The following is a 22891-nucleotide window of genomic DNA, read 5'->3' as shown; positions in this document are numbered from 1 at the left end:
CGCAGCTCAATCATCAGTCACGAGGTAATTAATTAATGAGTAAATATATTAACACCTCACAGAGTTTGGTGCTCCGTTCACTGGACGCAGCACGCCAGCCTCCGAACCCTTGACAGGCAGCCTCGTTCAAAGCATCGACTGTAAAATGAAGCTTTGGCGAGGCAAACAAAAATAACAAACAAAATCAACCAAAAAACGCACGTACCCAATGTACTCCTGGAATAAAAAAAAAAAATAAATAACTAATGGGATATTTAAACCGGAAAGTACCCTGGAAATTCGACCTAAAAATTATACCTAAAAATTTCATGTAGTTTCCAGTTGAAGGCATAAAATGTAGCAGGAAATCAACCAGAAATACATTTAATATCCACCCAAAATGATGCATAAGAATACAACTAATATTACTTCTAAAAACACAGAAATAAATCCCTTAAGTCCTGAAAAGTCTGCCCCAAAAAACACCAAAAATCAACTAGAAAAATAAATGAAAATCCACCCTAAAGCACTGAGCCCAAAAACATCCACTCAAATTCACCCCACCAAATGAAAAAAAAAATAAATAAAATAAAATAAATAATAATAAAATAAATAAATAAATAAAAATACCCTTTAACCACAGATCAACAACTAATTAGACCTGAACCTTTGCAGTGAAGCTTCAGAACCCAAAGAATAAGAGTTGAAGCTTCACATGGATCTCGACATTATGGCAACATTTTTTTTAAGCAGAAGCAAGTGCCCGACTGGATAATCCCGCTCTGTCGCGCCGCCAAAAGACGGTCTATTCACGTCTTAGACTCCTAATTAGCTTGATCCCCGCGACGAGTGGGATGTGGTGGCGGAGCTGAAGGAGGCAGAAAGGGATAGAGAAAGGGAGGGAGCCACGGCCGACCTCATGAAGGCAAAGCATGAGTTTTCTGTGTGAAGGAAGGAAAGGAGGGATAGGGCATGTTGTAGGTGGGAAGGACGAGAAGTTATAGAAGGGAAGGAATGAAAGGGGAAATTGTAGCAGGGAAGAATGGACAGGCGAGGAAGGAGGGAAGAAGTTACATGAGGGAAAGAATGACAGGAGAAATTATAGAAGGAAAGGAAGGACAGGGCATGTTACAAAAGGGAAGGAGAGACAAAGGAAGTCATAGGAAAGGCGGTGAAGGTGATGGTATTGAAGCAGAGAACGAAGAACGTGCATTGTTATAGGAGTGGCGGTGGGGGTATTACTTGTATAAAAGGAGGACACGAGGGATGGAGGGGTTATAGAAGGAGAGGAGGAGGGAGGGAGATATTATAGGAGGAGGAATGGAGGAGAGAATGTTACAGGAAGATAGAGGGAGGGAGTGGGAAAGCTTGATAAGGAGGGAAGGAATGACGGGCTTAGCTATGGAAGGAGGGAAGGAAGGACGAAGGAAGCTATAGAAGATAGGAAGGACGGTCAAAAGGGACAGAAAATAGAGAGGAAGAGAGACAAGTAAAAACATCCTAGAAAATACGGAAGGCAGAGAAGGTGGACTGTAAGAAAGCAGGAAGAATAGTAAGAAAGGAAAAGAGAAGTAGAGTGGGAATAACAAAAATACGAAAGGAAGGAAGGAAAAGTAAGGAAGGAAGGAAAAGTAAGGATGAAAGGAGGAACGAAGCTGGTAACAGAAGGAGGGTCAAAGAGGACAAAAGAAAATATAGATGGCTACAATAGGAGAATGGAAAGAAAAGACTGGATTTATTATGATTGGATAAAATTCGCTTGTGATTTAGAGAAAGTGGCCGCAAGAAATAGATTATGACACGACTTTATACTTGGACTAATAAAATAGCCGGTAAAGAAGAAGAATTAATACACATTAAAATATTACCACATCTTAACAGCAATAATAAAAATAGCAATAACAACACAAACGCAACAGAAGATAAGATTGACGGGGTGAAAACAGCTCAAAATTCCCGTCACAAAGGTACTGCTGACCACGTACATTTACCAGGACGTGACATCACTTCAGCAATGCCCAATGCCACCCTGCAGCACTCAGTGATAAGTACCTTTCCTACACCCACACAAAAGGAAATGTGGAAATGTACGATTATACTTTTTTGTACGAGTATAAATCAACGTAAGCAATACAGAGAGAGAGAGAGAGAGAGAGAGAGAGAGAGAGAGAGAGAGAGAAGAGAGAGAGAGGAGAGAGAGAGAGAGAGGAGAGAGAGAGAGAGAGAGAGGAACTTACCCACAAAATCAGCAAACGATCATACCGAGAATTATCGCTTCTACTAACCCTTCCTTTCCTCCATTTCTTTCCTCTCTCCCTCCCTCCACCTCCCCCGCTTCCTCCTTCCTCCACTCCACCATTCCCTCTGCAAATTATGTGAGTGCAAAGGGAGGCGGGTAAGGGAGAGGGAGGGGAGCAATAAAGGCGATTTCTGCGGCAGCAATTAGTGTGATATTTGCTACTAATGGATGTCGTTTGTCGTGGCCTTCTATTACCTGACTTGGCAGAGCGTGACGGGAACCTGAGGTGGGTGGATCCTTCCCTTCACGAGCTGTCACCAAGACCATACCCCCTTTTTTTTTTTTCTATACCCAAACAGTCTTACTTATTTTTTCTCCTTCTCTGTTTCTTCTTTTGATAATAATTTCTTTTTTTTCTCATCTGCCTCCTACGGGTACTTCTGCTTATCATTCTTCTGCAATTTCTCTTGGTGTTGTTCTTGTTCTTCCTATTGTTCTCCTCTTCCTCCTCCCTACACTTTCTATTCTTCCTCCTCATACTCCTCTTCCTCCTACTATTTCTGATAATATAATCATCCTTCTTCTATTTTTTCTTGTTTCTCGTTTCCCTTTCCTCCTCTTCCTCTTCGTGCTCCTCCTCCTTCTCCTCCTCCTCCTCCTCCTCCTCCACAAAAAAATAAGAAAAAAGAAAATAACAAAGCTGCTTCAAAATCTAATATCGCTCTCGTGTATTTTATAACGAAAGGTGAAGAGCCCAGGTGACAAACTAGTGTGTGTGTGTGTGTGTGTGTGTGTGTGTGTGTGTGTGTGTGTGTGTGTGTGTGTGTGTGTGTGTGTGTGTTGTGTGTGTGTGTGTGTGTCGAATCGAGAGGTGTCAACGTCTGTTTCGCTATTATTGCCTCGTTTATTTTTCTCCTTTGATCATTTAAAAAAAAATTTTTTTTTTTACTTCTCTCCTTTCTCTCCTTGCCGCGATGAAAGGAAGAGGTTACTATAATTATCGAAGGCTGTAAGAGACAAGACAGTAAAACGACGGCAATTAAGACAATATCTTACTTTAAACCAGTTATATCAGTAGTAGTAGCAGTAGTAGTAGTAGTAGTAGTAGTAGTAGTAGTAGTAGTAGTAGTAGTAGTAGTAGTAGTAGTAGTAGTAGTAATCATGACCGTAGAAAAATTCTTTGGAAAATGCAAATTAAAATATACGAGGAAGAGAAAAATACATTATTGAGGGAAAGGAGGAAGAGAACGGACAAGTAGGAGGAGGAAGAGGAAAAGGAGGAGGACGAGGACTAAGACGAGGAGGAAGGGAAGCAAGTTTGGAATAAAAGAGGGAAAGGTACAGACAAACTAATCTTAGATGTGGAAGATAAAGGGAAGGAACGTGAAGAGAATTCCTCGAGAAGGAAATGGGAAGGGACATGCTGGAGGAGGAGGAGGAGGAGGAGGAGGAGGAGGAGGAGGAGGAGGAGGAGGAGGAGGAGGAGGAGGAGGAGGAGGAGAAGGAAGGAGGAAGGTAGATGGTAGAAGATTAGATGGAAGCTAATGGAAGTAGAAAAAATAGGAAAATGGAAATTAAAGGAGACAAAACAAACCTCGAAAATTAAACCTAACATTTGTAGAATCAGTCAATAAACAAACACACAACATATATATATATATATATATAATATATTATATATATATATATATATATATTATATTATATATATAAATATATATATATATATATATATATATATATATATATATATATATATATATATATATATAACACATAAAACAGAAAGGTGAGGTCAATGAAACCTAAAAGAGAGACAAAAGAAGGAAAGGAGATAAAAGTCGAAAGGAAAGTCTAGAGGAAAATAGGAACAAAGTAAATACTCGGAATGAACTGGAAAACCACTCGGGAAGAAGAGGGAAAGAATATGAGGAAGGGAGAGGAAATACTAATTAACTGATGAAAGGGAGATGGAGAGAGAGAGAAGGTCAGATGGCGAAAGAGATAAGACACGAGTAGATGAGAGTGAGAGCGCACGCGCGCGCACGTCTGAGAGAGAGAGAGAGAGAGAGAGAGAGAGAGAGAGAGAGAGAGAGAGAGAGAGAGGGGAGGAGGAGAGAGAGAGAGAGAGAGAGAGAGAGAGAGAATCCTTCCTCAGCAAACAAGGAGAATGTCGATGAGAAAGCTAATGGAGAAGAAGAGGAAAAGACGAATAAAAACTAGAATATCAAAGAACCATGAAATAATTAGCAAAGAAAGGAGCAACTTAAGACCAAATCAAGGAGAGGAGGAAGAGGAGGAGGAGGAAAATTTGAGTATATGAAGAAAGAAGACACAGAAGAGGTGGACTAAAGTAAAGCAAGACGAAGATCAAGAAAGAGAAGAAGGAGGAGGAGGAGGAGGAGGAGGAGGAGGAGGAGGAGGAGGAGGAGGAGGAGGAGGAGGAGGAGGAGGAGGAGGAGGAGGAGGAGGAGGAGGAGGGAGAGGGAGAAGAGGAGGGAGAGGCAGAGGAGAGGAGGAGGAGGAGGAGGAGGAGGAGGAGGAGGAGGAGGAGGAGGAGGAGGAGGAGGAGGAGGAGGAGGAGCAATCAACGGAGGGAAGGAAGCAGTGGTGCCTCGTTAGTGCAGCCACGGCTGAGCTGAGCAGCGGCTCCTTGAGAGAGAGAGAGAGAGAGAGAGAGAGAGAGAGAAGAGAGAGAGAGAGAGAGAGAGAGAGAGAGAGAGAGAGACGAGAGAGAGAGAAGAGAGAGAGAGAGAGAGAGAGAGAGATTATGCGCACGCAGATAAATCATATGGATTCATACAAATATAGAGAAATTAAAAGGTAAATATATGGAGAGATAGAGATACATAGGTAATTAGACGGAAACAGACAATGGAAAAGATGAACAGAGAGACAAATGGACAGCTACATAAATACGTAGATAAATCGAAAGAATAGACAGTTAAACAAATGGACAGAACAGACTCATAAATAAACACAGACAGGTGGACTGATGGGCGGTAATTATTCAGGTGCATCCCAGTACTGCTTACCTCTTTGCACCAGAAATTACCTGGCGATGCGTAAATATTTTGGCTCCTGATTGCTGTAAACATTACGAGATGGTGGTGAAAAAAGTACGTAGGAGCCGCGTCTTTGTGAATTGTAATGCTCTTAATTCTCCACTGAGTTTATGTAGTGTTTCTGCTTGTATTGTCGTTGTTAGTGTTTTTACTTCATTACATTATTTTGATTACTACTCTAACGACTACAGCTACTACTGCTACTACTACTACTACTACTACTACTACTACTACTACTACTACTACTATTACGTTTACTATTTCTATTATTACTACGACTACCACTACTATTACCATCACCACTTTTACTACTATTACCACCACCACCACCACCACCTACCACTACTACTACTACTACTACTACTACTACTACTACTACTACTACTACTACTACTACTACTACCACCAATAGAACTACTACTATTACCACCACCACTACTACTGATGCTACAACTACCACCACTGCTATTATCACCATTACCACTACTACTACTACTACTACTACTACTATTACTACTACTACTACTACGACTATTACTACTACTACTACTAATATTTGCTTTCACAGTTATGGTCGCCTTTTTGTCAACAGAGACCACTAGAATATATTGTTGGGATGAACATAAAGAAAGCAGAATATGAGGGAGATTTTATGTTTGCTAATGTATAGAAGTACGTTTTGAAGATAATGTAGGACAAAAAAAAAAAAAGAATGTCTTAAAAGAAACAGATGATTATAGGGAGAGACTGATTAGCAGGTTTATATATGCTTCCTGCTCTCTCTCGGACGTGGAAAATGTTGTTGGGCTGATAATATAATAAACGATACTTTCATTGCGAAACAACGAAAAAAAAGGATTATAAAACTCACGATAAAATACTGAATGGGTGTTGTAGTATTTGTAATGTACTCTCTTTACTCATAATGTTCCCTGATTCTTTGGATTTAGCATAAGGAATATAATGTGGGAATAGTGTGTGTGGGGTGTGGGTGTTTGTGAGTGTGCGTAGGAGGGAAGTGGGGGAAGACAGATAGTGATAATGATATATACTATTGTTCTTCGTGGTGGTGGTGGTGACGGTGGTGGTGGTGGTGACGGTCGTGGTGGTGGTGGTGGTGGTGGAAGCAGCAGCAGTGGTGATGGCAGAGTTGTCGGTGGTATTATTATTATTATTATTATTATTATTATTATTATTATTATTATTATTATTATTATTATTATTATTATTATTAGTAGTAGTAGTAGTAGTAGTAGTAGTAGTAGTAGTAGTTGTGGTGGTGGTGGTGGTCAGTTACGTATCGGCTTGTATCGACGATAGACATTCTCAAAAAAATCACCGTTTACTTCAACAAAAATTTAGTTTATGAGTTTAATTAAATCCACGTAGTAGCAGCAGGTCGAATATATCCCAAATAACAATAAAAATTACTTTAATTGAAATTCCACGCAACAGTAATTACTTTGCACTTAATAAATGAACGTTTTTTTTTCGTTTTTTTTTCTTTTTTTTTTTATTTGGCAACTCTCCTAACTATACTTGCCGTTTTCTATTATAGGTACACTTCCCTTCAAAAAAGCAAGCACTGTCTCGTTAATCCATTCCATAATATTTACTACTAATCCCATCTTATACATTCATCTGCTTTTCCTCACACACACACACACACACACACACACACACACACACACACACACACACTCACACACACACACACACACACACACACAGGTAAAGGTCAACGCCTGTACAATTAGCAACACCTGAGCATAATTCCAGGAATCAAAACAGAATCGCTTTGGTTAACCGTGGAAATGATTGGGTTTGTTCTCTTCACTGCATTAAGACAAGTGACGAGAGTATCATATCATATCATATCTATTGTGACTTGCTTGCAGAAATGCTGTTATATTTTCATTTAGTGGTGGGTTTTTGGTTTGTTTTGTTTGAGTTTTCTCTTTTCCTGCCTTTCCATATTCTATCATTTTCAGTTTCCCTTGATTTATGTTCTATTTTGTTTTCGTTATTTTTTTTTTTTAGACTTTCATGAGTTTTGTATATTTTTTGTTAGTGCTGATATTCCGTATTGAGTTTATTTCCTTATCTTTTATTTATTTATTTTTCCCTTTTTCATCGATCAGTCTCTCGTTTCTTATCTGTATCTCGACTTTCATTTGCCTATTCTATACATATTCAAATTTCATTCCACCTCATTATTGTTCTTCCTTTTTTTTTCAGCATTTATATCTCTCTTTCTCTCATCCATACTTCTCATTGCGCCGCTTTTCTATTACCTATTCGTGTATGTATTATGTTGTCTTTGGTTTTTCATTGAATTTGCACTCCATTTCATTATCTATAACTTCCTTTTCTTCTAACATTTATCTCTCTCTTCTCTCATCCGCCGCTTTTCTGTTTTTCTGTTACTTACATATATTCACTTTCCATTGGCTTTTCATTCTCTCTTTCATCCTTTATTACAGGACATTCATCCGTTTTAATTAACCCATTCATCATCCATCACTTCCATGCTCGCAGCGGCCGCCACTTTATCAACGTTCTACTGGCTCGTAATTACTCGTCTCCCTATACGCATTGTTACTGTGTATTTTTTACTTCCTCCCTATACACACCCATACGTATAGGTTGTGATGACGCGCGTCGCTTTTATTCATACAACAAATCCACGTAATTTAACAGGGCAATTCTCCGATAATTAAAACTTTTTATTCACGGTGTATGTTTTTTTTTTTTTTTTTCGTCTGTTTTTTTCACTTCAGTACAGGACAGTTCAGACAGGTCGGTTACTTGTACCTTTTTTCTTTTTTTTCTTTTATGTAGGAAGGGCACTGGCCAAGGGCAACAAAAATCTAATAAAAAAAAATGCCCACTGAAATGCCAGTCCCATAAAAGGGTCAAAGCAGTGGTCAAAAAATTGGTGGATAAGTGTCTTGAAACCTCCCTCTTGAAGGAATTCAAGTCGTAGGAAGGTGGAAATACAGAAGCAGGCAGGGAGTTCCAGAGTTTACCAGAGAAAGGGATGAATGATTGAGAATACTGGTTAACTCTTGCGTTAAAGAGGTGGACAGAATAGGGGTGAGAGAAAGAAGAAAGTCTTGTGCAGCGAGGCCGCGGAAGGAGGAGAGGCATGCAGTTAGCAAGATCAGAAGAGCAGTTAGCATGAAAATAGCGGTAGAAGACAGCTAGATATGCAACATTGCGGCGGTGAGAGAGAGGCTGAAGACAGTCAGTTAGTTTGTGACTGTACCTGTTGTTTTCATCTCTCTTATTCGTCGTTTTTGCTTCATGCCATTCCCTCGTGTATTTGCTAATACTTATCAGCTTATTATATATATGTAAAGTAAGTCTGAGTATTGCCTTCTATATCCTTATTTTTATTTGAATTCTGAGGAGCGACAAAATACAAATCACTTGTAATTTTTCTCTTCTTTTCATTATTATCATGTTGGTTCATGTACGCGTTTTTCTCTCCATATCGTCCTCCTACAGCGTGCCACTGTATGTTTATAAGTTTGTATATCTTCGTGTTTCTACGTCAATATGAATAGCGAATAGCGACAATGCATCAGTTTCTCTAACTTTCCCTTCCATCAGTTACATCAGTTTATCTTTGTCCACGTAAATGTTACTCCTTCCTATCTTCCTTTTACAACACACGTCAAAATGAATCCTGGGCGGCGAGAATGCATAATGCACTCCTCATCTTCTTTCTTTCCTCTTAATGTTGGTTCATGCTCACATTTTCCCTATTTACCTTCAGCAATGAGAACGAGTTTTCCCCTCCTGGGCGGGTGTGCGTCCTTCCTGGGGTCCCGCTGGGCAATTACACGCAGGATTGAGCACCTCTGTAATGGCGTGGCGCGGTAGGAGCGGAACCTCGTCCAGGAAACGACCTTGTTATACCGTATACATTGTCTAATTAGGGCGGTGTTAGCGTGGGTCTGGCGGTGTGGCGCTCTCATTAGCTTTTGTCATGCCCACGAGACCCTGTACTGAGGTGTGGCAGTGGGCTTACTTTGGCTTAAGGTGGACGAAGAGGAAGGGGAGAGTAGCAGGGGAAAGAGGAAGATGGTGAGAAGAGGAGGGAAGAGAAAAAGAACAGGATTTTAGATATAATTAACAAATCTTTCTCTCATTTTTCTTCCTCTTGTCCTTATCATATGCTTATTCCTCCTCCTCCTTATCATCCATATCAAAAGTACTTTTCCATTTCATATCAGGGAGAGAGAAAGAGGAGGAAGGTAAGGGAGAAGAAAGATGAGTACTGAGTGACTACCAAGCTATTTCTACTACCTCATAATATTGGGAGTAGGAGTAGAACAAGGGAAGAATACAAGAAAAAAAGAGAAGGGAATGATCGGCAAGACTCTCCCTCACTTCTCTCCCTCCTATTCTTTTTTTATTACACCTGCTTATCTCATATGTCGAAACTACTACTTCTCCTACCTCGAAATATCAGCAGTTCTTGGAGGACGAGGAGAAGAAGGGGAAGGAAGAGGAGCAGGGAGTGAGTGGCGAGGTTCCCTGACTTCTCACAAGGTACTCGATCTCACTAATTAACCTTTCCTCTACACCTTCATTACGCGTACCTGTTGATGTGTGTGCTCGTGTCTCTCTTCCCCCTCCCCCCCCCCACCTCTCTTTCTCTTTCTATCTCTCTCTCTCTCTCTCTCTCTCTCTCTCTCTCTCTCTCTCTCTCTCTCTCTCTCTCTCTCTCTCTCTCTCTCTCTCTCTCTCTCTCTCCCCCGCAGTTTTCTGGTACTGAGTCATTGAACCCAAGTCATCGCCGCCACTTTGAATACGAAGACTCCAAAACATTGACTTCAAAAGATACGTATGTTGGAAAAGGATGAGAAGCTTAGATAAAGTCAACTGAAAATTATATGGATGTAGAAAATTAAAGTAAACAATCAAGACGAATAATAACAGAATGAAATGGGAACGGGGTGGGTGGGGAAAACCGTCAACTGAAAAGGAAATGGATGTAAAAAGTGTAAGTATAAAACCAAAACGAAAATGATTAAAAAAAAATAAATAACCGTCGATAAATGATGAAAAAAGTTAATGAGACACTAACTAAAAAGAAAAAAAAAAGTAAACAAGGAATTAATAGTAAAAATGGTCAGTGATGAGAGAAAAAATACGAGTGTGTGTGTGTGTGTGTGTGTGTGTGTGTGTGTGTGTGTGTGTGTGTGTGTGTGTGTGTGGTGTGTGTGTGTGTGTGTGTGTGTGTGTGTGTGTGTGTGTGTGTGTGTGTGTGTGTGTGTGTGTGTGAGAGAGAGAGAGAGAGAGAGAGAGAGAGAGAGAGGAGAGAGAGGAGAGAGAGAGAGAGAGAGAGAGAGAGAGAGAGAGAGAGAGAGAGAGGAGGAAAAAAACAAATATAAATCAAACAGGAAGAGAGCGAGAGGAAAGAGAAAACAAACTAATTGGGTAACTCTATTCATTTCTAACGTGATCATTTAAATGGCGAATAATTTACTCGGAAAGTAATTGGATTAAAAAAAACAATAGTAGCACTAATAATAATAATGATAATAATAATAATAAACTAAAAAATAAAACTATGTATTCGCTGCCTCAAAACGGCAAAATACAGAGAACATTTATATAGACATTCACTTCCGTAGAATTAAGAGTAAATAAATGAATAGCAGGATTTTAATTGAAGGTCAAATGAACTCTAATGGATGTGTTCAGAATGACGCTGTTGGTTTTTAATTCAATACCCAATAGTGATTAACGATAAAGGTCAGGAGATGGGGAGAGAGAGAGAGAGAGAGAGAGAGAGAGAGGAGAGAGAGAGAGAGAGAGAGAGAGATGAGAGAGGAGAGAGAGGAGAGAGAGAGAGAGAGAGAGAGAGTGCGTGTGTGTGTGTGTGTGTGTGTGTGTACCAATTAACAAGGAGAAGAGTATTTTCATATCTCTCTCTCTCTCTCTCTCTCTCTCTCTCTCTCTCTCTCTCTCTCTCTCTCTCTCTCTCTCTCTCTCTCTCTCTCTCTCTCTCTCTCTCTCTGCTACTACTACTACTACTACTACTACTACTACTACTACTACTACTACTATTAGTATTTGTTCTACCACCACCACCATCACCGCCGCCATCCTTGACATCCCTGTTCCCTTAAGGTCTCCCGCTGCTGATAAAAAGGTGGTAATTACCTCATTAAGGCCATCAAGTCCAGGAGGGAAGGGAAGGGCGTGTCTCCAGCCTGGGTTCCTTCTCCTCGTCCTGCACGGGAAGAAGGAGCACGTGATTAAGTTGACGTAGAAGTAGATAAAGTAAAAAGATAGTGTAAAAAAATATCAAGGTAAATATGACGCTTACTTTAATCACGTAGGTAATGAGTGACGGGTAAATAGTATAAGTAAATGTTAGAATGTATACTAGACGTGATCCAGGGTAAATAGAGTGTAGCGATGTGAAAGTAAAGGGACGGGTAAATACTAGACTGATTCGGTGAAAGAAAAAAAATAAATATATGTATATATATATTCGAAGGTAAATAATTGGCAATGAAAAATGTAGAAGTTGATCACGAGGGAAGTGAAGCGGAAAACTAATCTACCAGAACGTTAATAAAAATACTGCTCGATTTTCAATGTTCCAAAATCAAGAAAGTGACAAGTTTAAACGATCTTTTGTCTCTTATGCCCACAATTAAGCAGAAAATTACGAAAAAAAAAATTGTTATCTTTTACTTTTAAAGTAGAAATTAAAAGTTACGTTTGATAAAAGTAACGATAAAGAAGGAATTTAACTAAGTCAAGAGATAAAACAGCAGATCAAACGGAAAATATAATACAGAAAAGGAAGGAAAATTGAAAGAAAATATACTGTTCCCCCTACACACACACACACACACACACACACACACACACACACACACACACACACACACACACACACACACACACACACACACACACACACACACACACACACACACACACACACACACACACACACACACACACACACACACACACACACACACACCTACACACACACACACACACACACACACACACACACACACACACACACACACACACACACACACACACACACACACACACACATACCACACCCCCCACCCACATACACGCGGAAAACACCTCACCAAACAACGCCCACCCAAAAAACAGTACCGTTGTTTTTCTTTCCTCCCACATGAACGATAATCCAATTCCTGCAAAGGGACGCGTGGCCCATATTGGCGCAAGTTGGATTAGGAGAAGCGGCTGTTGTTTCTCAGGCGCAGATGCCACTCACACACTCACCACACACACACACACTCACGCACTCACATCACATTACTTCACTCTCCTTCCTTCTCTCTATCTCTCTCTCCTTCCCATTGACATTAGCTTCCTCCATTAAGTCTAAGTAATGCCCTAATGGGTCTTCCTTCAGGGCTAAAACAGGCTTAGGGCGATGGATGGCTTAGCATTAGTTATTAGCTAGTGGTGCTGGGAAGGCCCTATTGCTTTCTCCTGGCTATGAGTGGTACGAGAGAAGGTTTGGTTTTGATTGTCACGGATGCTTTGCTTGCTAGTGGTTAGGTTTGCTGGTAATGTTTGTGGAAAGTTAGAGGAGTCAGAAGTTTGGGTTTAATTTTTTATTCATGGTTCATTATTATTTGCTGAGTTTAAGTTGGAAATGTATTCTCATGGAAGTTTACTTGTTAATTTTCTCATGTCCTCGTGTTAAGTCATGGAATATATGCGATTATTGTTCTTATTTTCAACAGAGCAAACAAATTCGTGCTATTATAACAAGTAGATTACTATTATTTAGATATCTTGTGAACACGATACTTATTTTTTCAAGTGTATTATTTTGACAGTCTAGTGTTATAATTATAAACTTCGTACTGGGCAAGAAGTTACAAATTAACTCCATTCCTTAATTAATTTCCGTTCCTAATTTCCTCACAAGGCTTCTTTCCACCACCGCACACTCCGTCCACGCCACACACAGCAATATATGTGAGTGTATTCCCATCAACTCTGACCTTTCTTCATATCGATTCCATTCACAACTCTTCTTGCATCTCCTCCGCCGCCACTTAAGTATCATCAATAGTTAAGTCCTTGAACTGAGCCTCTTCCGACCCAGTACCACCACCACCACCACCACCACCACCGCCACTTCCAAGGTACGTACGTGGGAGGTGTCAGGGCGAGAACATATCCCCAGGTGGTCGGTGGCTGGCACAGGGCCGAAGCTCACCCATGACTAATTTGAATAGTCATAAGCTAGCCATCCCTTCCTCTCTCTCCTTTCCACACGTGCGCACGACGAGTGGAGGAAGAGAAGGAAGAGGAGGAGGAGAAGGAGCAAGGAGGAGCAATGTACTCTACAGCTCCCCTGGCGAATGTTGTATGCATGGCCGACCTGAAGTCTAGTCCAACGTTAAGCTCGCCAGAAACCTTAAAATGTGTAGCCAGACGATTCCTCCCTCCTCTCTCTCTCTCTCTCTCTCTCTCTCTCTCGTTGTGGTAAGAATATTATCCGCTGTGGTTGCTTCGAGAAAACATGAGAGTTAGAGAAATGCGGGAGAAGAAAATCTGTAAACCTCTCTAAGGCTTATCATATGGTCAGTTTTCTTTTCGTAACCGCGCTCACTCGCTCACACACGCGAGCACACATACACACACACACACACACACACACACACACACACACACACACACACACACACACACACACGCGCGCTTTGGTAAGGGAACAGTTTCAGTAGTACAAGAGCATGTGAGTATTAGAGTCTAACTGCACTTTCATTTAACATTTCAAATACATTCTGAGCTACATTTCATTCATTTCAAGGCACACTAAGTAGCCTTTTTCCGTAGGATAGACATTTCAATACAATACATACACAAATAATCTAAGCCTACAATTTCTAGTACTTTTAGAAGACCAAGAATCATTTACTTCTTTTTCTACTTTTATCTTTAATTCCATTTCCTGCGGCGATTAGCAGATTCTAATTCTCTTAACTTTATCTAATTTTTCTTTCCACAACACTTTTTTTTACTTTCATTCCTACTTTGTCTTCCTTTTTTTACTCACTGAGTCTTCATTTGCATTCTCGATTCGTTTTTGTATTGCATTTGTTTATTAGTTTATCTTCTTTCTGTTCTAATCAAAAAGAAAAATATAGGTTTTTTTCTTTCATAGGGCTGAAAATTCCAAAGTCTACGATCTTCAAATCGCTTTATAAATTATGCAACCTTAATCATTCAAAATCCTGCCGTAGATTTTAGTTTGAGATAAGTTTGTAGACTCTCTCTCTCTCTCTCTCTCTCTCTCTCTCTCTCTCTCTCTCTCTCTCTCTCTCTCTCTCTCTCTCTCTCTCTCTCTCTCTCTCTCTCTCTCTCTCTCATGTTTTAGTCATCTCGTAAACTTACCTTAACCCAGCTTTATCTTCACTCGTTAACTTGCAACTCACACACTTCTTAATCAGCTTATTAGATGCGCTCCCCTCCTCCTCCTCCTCCTCCTCCTCTTCTTCCTCCTCCTCCTCCTCCTCCTCCTCCTCCTCCTCCTCCTCCTCCTCCTCCTCCTCCTCCTCCTCCTCCTCCTCCTCCTCCTCCTCCTCTTCCAAGATCGAGAGACATGTTCATCTCCTCAAGTCTGACCAAGGTAAAGTTTAAGTGAGTAAACTTTGGGTGTTTCAACTCAGTAAGCGAGCCTTTCTTTTCCCTCCCTCTCTACTTTATCAGAGGCAGAGGAGGGTGTTTACCTGGCCGTGGGGATAAGACAGGAGGCAGGCAGGTGTGTTGGCGGTGATTAGGTGTACCTGTCAGCGTGGGATTTTTCTCGACAGGGCTGTAGGAAAAACAAAATACTTTTCCTCAGCAAGAGACTTTCCAAAACTTCCTTCATCAGTGTATCAGATAAATACCAGGAAAAAAAATAAATAAAAAAAAACTCACTTATGAAACTCTCCCCATTTGATGTCTTTTTTTTTTTTTTCGAGCAAAGGGAATACATTTTTCAGTGTGCTCAGGAAAGTCTGTATGCGATAAGATGAAAATCCCTTTAATTAATTACTCTTAGGGAAACATACAGACATCAGAGGAAGGCAACGCAAGTGTGAGTCACCGTCGCAATATTAAGAGGAGGGAAGGGAGATTAGGAAGGGGAAGGAAGAATGAAAAGGCGAGGACACATAGAGCAGGAGTGGGAACGAGAACCTGCAAAGGAAAGACAGAGAAAGACAGGGAAAAGGGAAACGAGAAAGAGGGATGAAGGAGAGGAGGGAGAAGGGGAGAGAAGATTATAGAGGTGGACTATATTAAAGGAAGGCTATGAAAGCGGGGAAAGAGATTAACAGTAAGTACAGAGAGAGTAAGAGCAGAAAATTCTATGAAAGAGGAACTGGAAACAAGGTAAATAATAAGAAATAGGAATAATCAGGAATATAAAAGAAAGGAAAAAGAAAGGATGGAAATAGATAAAAGAAGGGAGAAAATTACAACTCGAGAGAGACAGAAACTACAGGAGACAAAAAGAGAGAGAGAGAGAGAGAGAGAGAGAGAGAGAGAGAGAGAGAGAGAGAGAGAGAGAGAGAGAGAGAGAGAGAGAGAGAGAGAGAGAGAGAGAGAGAGAGAGAGAGAGAGAGAGAGAGAGAGAGAGAGAGAGAGAGAGAGAGAGAGAGAGAGAGAGAGAGAGAGATGGAAAGGAAGTTAGAGGATGGACGGAAGAGGAAGGGAGAGGAGGACGGAAGGGGAAATTATGGCAGAGGACGGAAAGTACGAGGACAGAGGAGGCCGAAATGAGGGGAAAGATGAAGGAAGGCAGAGAGAGGAAGGCAGAGGGAGGAAGTAGAGGTCAGGAGAAGGAGAACAGGATGGGAACACTGGGAAGGTATTGCAATATTTTGACAATAGTTCGTACCGGCCCAGAGAGAAGAGGAAGAAGCCCCGCGCTGGGAGGAGGGACAAAGGGAGGGAGGCAAGAAATTATTAAAAACCTTATAATGTAATGAAGGAGAGTAATTAGACAAGAGAGAGAGAGAGAGAGAGAGAGAGAGAGAGAGAGAGAGAGAGAGAGAGAGAGAGAGAGAGAGAGAGAGAGAATTATAACTCCTTTAATTAGCTGGAAGTCAAGGAAACAAAACAAGACACTAACAAGTACTTCCCAACAAGAAAATTAGGAAGTAGACAAAAAGACGAAAACAAGATCCCATGAAGCCCTACTAAACAAAAAAAAAAAAAGTGCACTACTTCCTAAAAAAAAAACACTTACAAAATCGAAAATAAACAATGATTAACTACAAAACACAGATAAACACACACAAACACAAAAAAATCATTCCTTCACCAACCAAATAACCATAAAACCACACACCCTATCTTCAAAAACAGGTCCTTTTTTAAAACCCTTCAAAGTATCAATTCCCTACTTAAAAGCATCCTACGCACATACACACACACACAGGCACACGGAGCTTTACAGCTTTCCATCAGACCAAAACAAAGCAGTTCGGTTCCTAGATACGCGGAGGAGGTCATAAAGATGGCTATACGCGGCACATAAACGGAGCGGCGGAATGAGGTCTTGGCCAGAGCAACTAGGGACTGGCAGAGTAGGAGAGCCGCCAGTCGCCTCTAAACACACCCTCTCCTTCACAATTACTACCCAGCATTGAGCGTTGCGAGCTAGGCACAGGCGCAGGTATGAGACGCAAGGCAGGTGGACTGAAGCAGAATACAGAGGCTTTAACATAGATAAAATAGAAAGACTAGAGGTTGGGGAGGATGAAGGAGTGAGTAAGAGACAAATTGTGTGTGTGAGTCTGGTGATCCATCAAAGACTGTAATCTTTATGAAGGGAAAAAGGGGACCACTGAGGAAGATTACACAGTGGAAGATTACAGAGTGTTGTCTTGGGGACGACACACAGATGTAAGACGGGAATGGAAGGGGAACTCTCGTAGACTAAAGAGATTGTTGTTTCCTTGAGAGTAAAATTCTTGTTAATTACGATGAAGGGAAGATGCAATGTTGATTTTCTCCTGTGTACCCAATTACCACTACTGCTACTACTTTTACTACTACTACTACTACTACTACTACTACTACTACTACTACTACTACTACTACTACTACTATTACTACTACTACTACTACTACTGCTATCACCACCACTAAAATTACCACCAGCACTACTACTACTGCTACTACTACTAATACCACCACTACTACCATTACTACTCGATCTAATACTACTTCATCAACTGCTAATGCTGCTGCTGCTACTCTGAAAACTGCATAAAAAATACACACCCCAATTCCATTATTACCATTATCACTGCTGCCGCTCTTACTGCCGTTCCTGCTGGCGTCCCCAAAAATCCAGCGCCAACCTGTGTTAAAGCTGATACATTACCCAGACTTATTGCATGCATACAGTTAAATATGCAGGCATGTACATTTTCGTTAGTCCTGCGCCGCAATTTATTATATAGATCCAGCCATTCCCGGACACATTTTATACAGGATGCAGCTAAGACACATTTAGGCAAGCGCGCAGACACATTAGCATTTAGCACAACAAACTGCCAGGGAATTTAGTAAGGGAGACGCAAATAGCTGGAAAATAATAATTGTCTCGCTACGTATGCGTGGATATAACTGCTTTTTTTTCGCCTTAAGGACAAAAATGTTTCACGGTGTCAAGATATGCGAGAAAAACAGCAGGGGGTGAGAAAACAGACGATACGAAGGAAGGAAATAGGAAAAATAGATCCAATAAATTCTCTCTCTCTCTCTCTCTCTCTCTCTCTCTCTCTCTCTCTCTCTCTCTCTCTCTCTCTGGCAACTCTCACGTCTTCCTAATTTACACTCTTGAAACACCTGCTCATTATTTCACCTTCTCCCAGCAAATTGTGTCCGCCACCCTCCTGCTCGTCCCACTTCCCGCCACACCTCTTCCACCTCCTCCATCTCCTCGCCAGGTAAACACACGTAGGCGTCCTGCATTTGTCTCCCTCCCACACCACTCCTCTCTTTTAACTTTGCCGCATTTTGCTCAGCACAGTTCTTTGCTACTTAAATTTGTGTCCATTTGGAAGTGTGAGAAATACTTGAGGTCTTGAGAGGGTTTGAGAGGGAAAGAGAAAGAGAAAGGGGGCTAGAGAGAAAGAGAGATGGAGAAGTGGGATAGTGGTATAGATCAAGGTCTCAAATACAAGTGTGTGAGGAGAAGAAAAGACCAGGAGCAAAATAAGAGAACACGAAATAAGACCAATAAGTTACGATACTGCCAAACTCACATAACTTCTCTAATTGTTTTCTTCTCAAACATTTAATGGCGCTCACACACACACACACACACACACACACACACACAGGCACGCACCCACCCACCTATTCATAGACACACACACACACACAAAGAGACACACACACACATACAAAAGGTAGTGTTCCCTTCAGCTCGTCTGGCAAAACTGATAACATTCGTAGGGGGAAGAAGAGGAGGAGGAGGAGGAGGAGGAGGAGGAGGAGGAGGAGGAGGAGGAGGAGGAGGAGGAGGAGGAGGAGGAGGAGGAGGAGGAGGAGGAAAATTAGATAAATCATTAAGAAAGATATAATACTGTTGTGCTTTGAATCTCAACACGTAGAGAGAGAGAGAGAGAGAGAGAGAGAGAGAGAGAGAGAGAGAGAGAGAGAGAGAGAGAGAGAGAGAGAGAGAGAGAGAGAGAGAGAGAGAGAGAGAGAGAGAGAGAGAATACGCTACACAATACAAAATTTACTTTCCCAAAGCCACCAAAAAAGGGAAAAAAAAACATACATACACTTTTTCCACCTCAAAAAAAAAAACCACCTCTCCCAAAAAAATACGAAAAAAAGGAAAATCTCAGCACTTTTATTCCCCTACACAATCCAATCCAATCATCCTTTCCCATTACTTTAACTTCTTCTGCCCCCTTTTCCTTCCTTTTCCCTTTTCCTTCAGCACTGCTTCGTCACCAGTCCCACCCTTATCTCTCTCCCCAAATCACCACCACCTTTTCTTCCCTAGTAGGCGAGAGGAACACCATCTGGGGCCACCGCAAGGCCGCAACAAGCCTGTAATTCAATATCGCCCAAGTTTGGACCACTCAGTCAGCGTCCTCAATATTACATCAAAGGCTGGAGGGTGCGGGGGCAGATCGAGGGACGGGACGCGGCAGAGGTGTATATGAGAGTGAGTTTAGCAAGAGTTGGCCAAGTGACTGCCTCTGTCGCTCACGTGGGAGGAAGGGCGCTTGGGTGTGAATTGAGGGAGAGGATGCAGGTGTGGAAAGACGAGGAGGAGGATGAGGATGAGGAGAAGGAGGACTGGGAACAGAGGTGGGGAAAAGTGTGCTGCTGTGTGATGTCATGAGTGCGTGTGTGTTTATAAGGAAGAGAATAAAAGGGTGCGGAAGAGAGGGTTTGATAATGAGGATAAGGGTATTACAGGGAATGTGTTTCGGGAAAAGAAGAGGAAAGTGGAGGGAGAACTGGGATATGAGAGAGAGAGAGAGAGAGAGAGAGAGAGAGAGAGAGAGAGAGAGAGAGAGAGAGAGAGAGAGAGAGAGAGAGAGAGAGAGAGAGAGAGAGAGAGAGAGAGAGAGAGAGAGAGAGAGCATGAGGGAGAAGGGAATTATCAGAGTACATAAAGTGAAGAGTTAAGGTGATGAGAACTGAGAGAATGGGGAGGAAACACACACACACACACACACACACACACACACACACACACACACACACACACACACACACACACACACACACACACACACACACACACACACACACACCTCAACAAAAACACAAAGTCAAACGTACCCATGGGCAAAAAAATAAATAAAAACAAAATAATAAAATAAGAGGAAAGGGCTCACAGAAAACGTTCCCCAAAACAGCAGGGGGACACAAACCACCCTTCAGTCCCTCCCACAGCGAGAGACTGACGCCGAGCACCTGCAAAGTCATCATACATTACAGTTAATACAGCAGGTCCCGGACAGACAGCTAAACAGACGCCTCTTTTAATTACCTGGGCCAGACGAAGACCTAAGTGGCAGGGGTAGAGTCCAGCGGGGAGGTAAATGGTAGTGGTTCTCTAGTACGTGCAATTTTACAGGCGAGGAAAGACCCACAATTGGCTCACGGGATTACTGTGATGGTCTGCGCAGGAGGGAAGGAGGGAAGGAGGGAGGGATGCAGGACGGGAGGTTAGAACAGAGGATGAGAGGGAGAGGACGAATGGAGAATGGGATGGAAAGTAGAAATCTAGGACAGAAGTATGAGGAATTGAGGGAGGAGTAACAAGAAAGAGATATATTATGAGAGAGAGAGAGAGAGAGAGAGAGAGAGAGAGAGAGAGAGAGAGAGAGAGAGAGAGAGAGAGAGAGAGAGAGAGAGAGAGAGAGAGAGAGAGAGAGAGAGAGAGAGAGAGAGAGAGAGAGAGAGAGAGAGATTAGGGACCATCTTCTTCATTTTCCTACACAAAGTAATCTGGAATTTCCAAGGAAGTGTCACATTAAAGAACCTCGCGTAGGAAGATGGAGATGCATCACACACACACACACACACACACACACACACACACACACACACACACACACACACACACACACACACACACACACACACACACACACACACACGAGAGTTAGGTGTTTCATTTACCTGAGGAACTACACAGGAATAATTACCTCACCGCCACCACCGCCACCACCACCACCACCACCACCACCACCACCACCAGCATCACCACCACCGCCGCCGCCGCCGCCACCGCCGCCTCTAGGTTCTTGCCCAGGTAAGTGGCGAGTTAATTTTTTCGACGATTTAGAGCCGCTAGACAGTGATGGTGGTAGTGGTGGTGGTGGTGGTGGTGGTGGTGGTGGTGGTGGTGTCTCGAGGCTCAGGTGAACACGGCTTATTGCAGGTGTCATTAAGGGTGAATATGCACACGAAGGTTTCTTATGTATGTATGTATGTGTGAGTGTAAATATGTGTATATTCATGTATGCATACGTGAGTGGAGGTATTACTATGTATGAATGAACTTTTTTTATGTATAAATGAAATTAGGAGAGGGATGAAAATAATGGTGAAAAAATGTTAGCTTACTTTACTCTCTCCAAAAGAGTTGAGAAAGAGAACATTCCAGTCCAGCACACATACATATTACTGTGTTAATGATCAATAAATGATACAAATACCACATTACGGTCTTATCTACTATATATCTCGTTTGAGGCAGTACATGAATACTTACCTTTTCCCAAACCCATTTCTTAACATAGCCACCATTACTTCAAAAAAAAATATCAAAACCTCCCTCACCCATTCCCATTTCCCAACACTTAACTATTATTACATGGAGGAGAAAAAGGCAATATATGATTACCTCCCTTCATAACAAGTTCGTAATTAGGGGAGCGTCCATTATCCCTGACCATTATCATAGAGAAAAACCAATCTTCAGGGAGTAAAAATATATAGAAAATGGTCCGCTGATGCCCAAAGACACGGGCGGAGAGCCAAGAACTGTTCCAAAGGGGAGAGAGTCTTCGCGTCCACCAGAAAACTTGGAAAACCAGGCGTACCTACAGAGGGGCAGGACCAAAAAGCAACACTCCGAAGCTGCAAGAGGACCCAGAGTGACCGAGCGTCGAGGAAAAACAAAGAAGCGAAAACGAAGTGTAACGAAAGTTCATCATGAAAAATATGAGCTGCAGTTTACTCTCGCGGAGAAACACTCTCTCCAAACGCGGTACTTTTGAGAATATTTGGCGCAATAAAACCTGGAGGAGCATTGTAAGAGTGTTTATTGTGAAGGAGGAAATTCAATACAAATTTAAAGGCGCAACGTGTTTCCTTGAAAGAGGGAACCAATGTCTGTTATCAATTTTTTTTTTTAAGATTTAAAGTGAAAAAGAAAAAAAAATAAGGTCCGGATCTTGAAAATACAAAAAAAAAAAAAGCCTTTCTTTGCAAACTACAATATTTCAAACCATGAAAAATAGGAATATACTGATATAGGAATATTGATGTAGGAAGTTTATATCAATCAGTAATGCGCAGTTTTTACTATACAAACTTTATTTAAAAGTGAAATATGATTAAACATAAATGTCATTATCTACGCATTGTTCAGTGAACATAAAAGAACATTTACTATACACACAATAGTTTTTCTTTACGTAAGAAACTTATCGCTGTCGTCAGATAAAAAAGTGTGTTTGAAATGTTTTTTTCAAAAATTTATCTACGTCTGGCCCTGGTAAAAAATACGATGAAAAGATTTTTCTCTAGACTACAGAATCTAAAATCATGAAAACTAAAAGAAAACTATTTATATAGAAATTTTCTCTTAATAAATAACGTTATTTACTACTTTTTTTTGTGAAATGTGGTTTAAGTTAAATATTATTATCTACGCACCTTTCCTATCAACATACAAGAATATTTAGCACACGCAGAATGTGTCTTCTTTAATAGTTGCTAAAGCGCACACTGCTGACTTTCCAATGCCACATGTTTTTTCTAACACTTTACGCGCCTACCTTAAAACGTTTTAGCTTTCAAACAC

The 22891-nt window shown here is 41.3% G+C and overlaps 1 long non-coding RNA gene across 1 annotated transcript in view; it reads right to left on the bottom strand.

The window, feature by feature from the left end:
- LOC135106459 (uncharacterized) overlaps positions 1-11535 on the bottom strand; it is a 150155-nt gene extending 138620 nt beyond the window's left edge. Inside the window, exon 1 of the long non-coding RNA XR_010271317.1 lies at positions 11464-11535. This is a non-coding gene — a long non-coding RNA (uncharacterized LOC135106459). The remainder of the gene's footprint in view (positions 1-11463) is intronic.
- Positions 11536-22891: the final 11356 nt, after the last annotated feature.

The sequence above is a fragment of the Scylla paramamosain genome, chromosome 13 (genome assembly GCF_035594125.1).
Source record: "Scylla paramamosain isolate STU-SP2022 chromosome 13, ASM3559412v1, whole genome shotgun sequence".
Taxonomy (NCBI): domain Eukaryota; kingdom Metazoa; phylum Arthropoda; class Malacostraca; order Decapoda; family Portunidae; genus Scylla; species Scylla paramamosain.
Note: the sequence above shows the minus strand (reverse complement) of the source record. Positions and strands in the feature narration are given on the sequence as shown.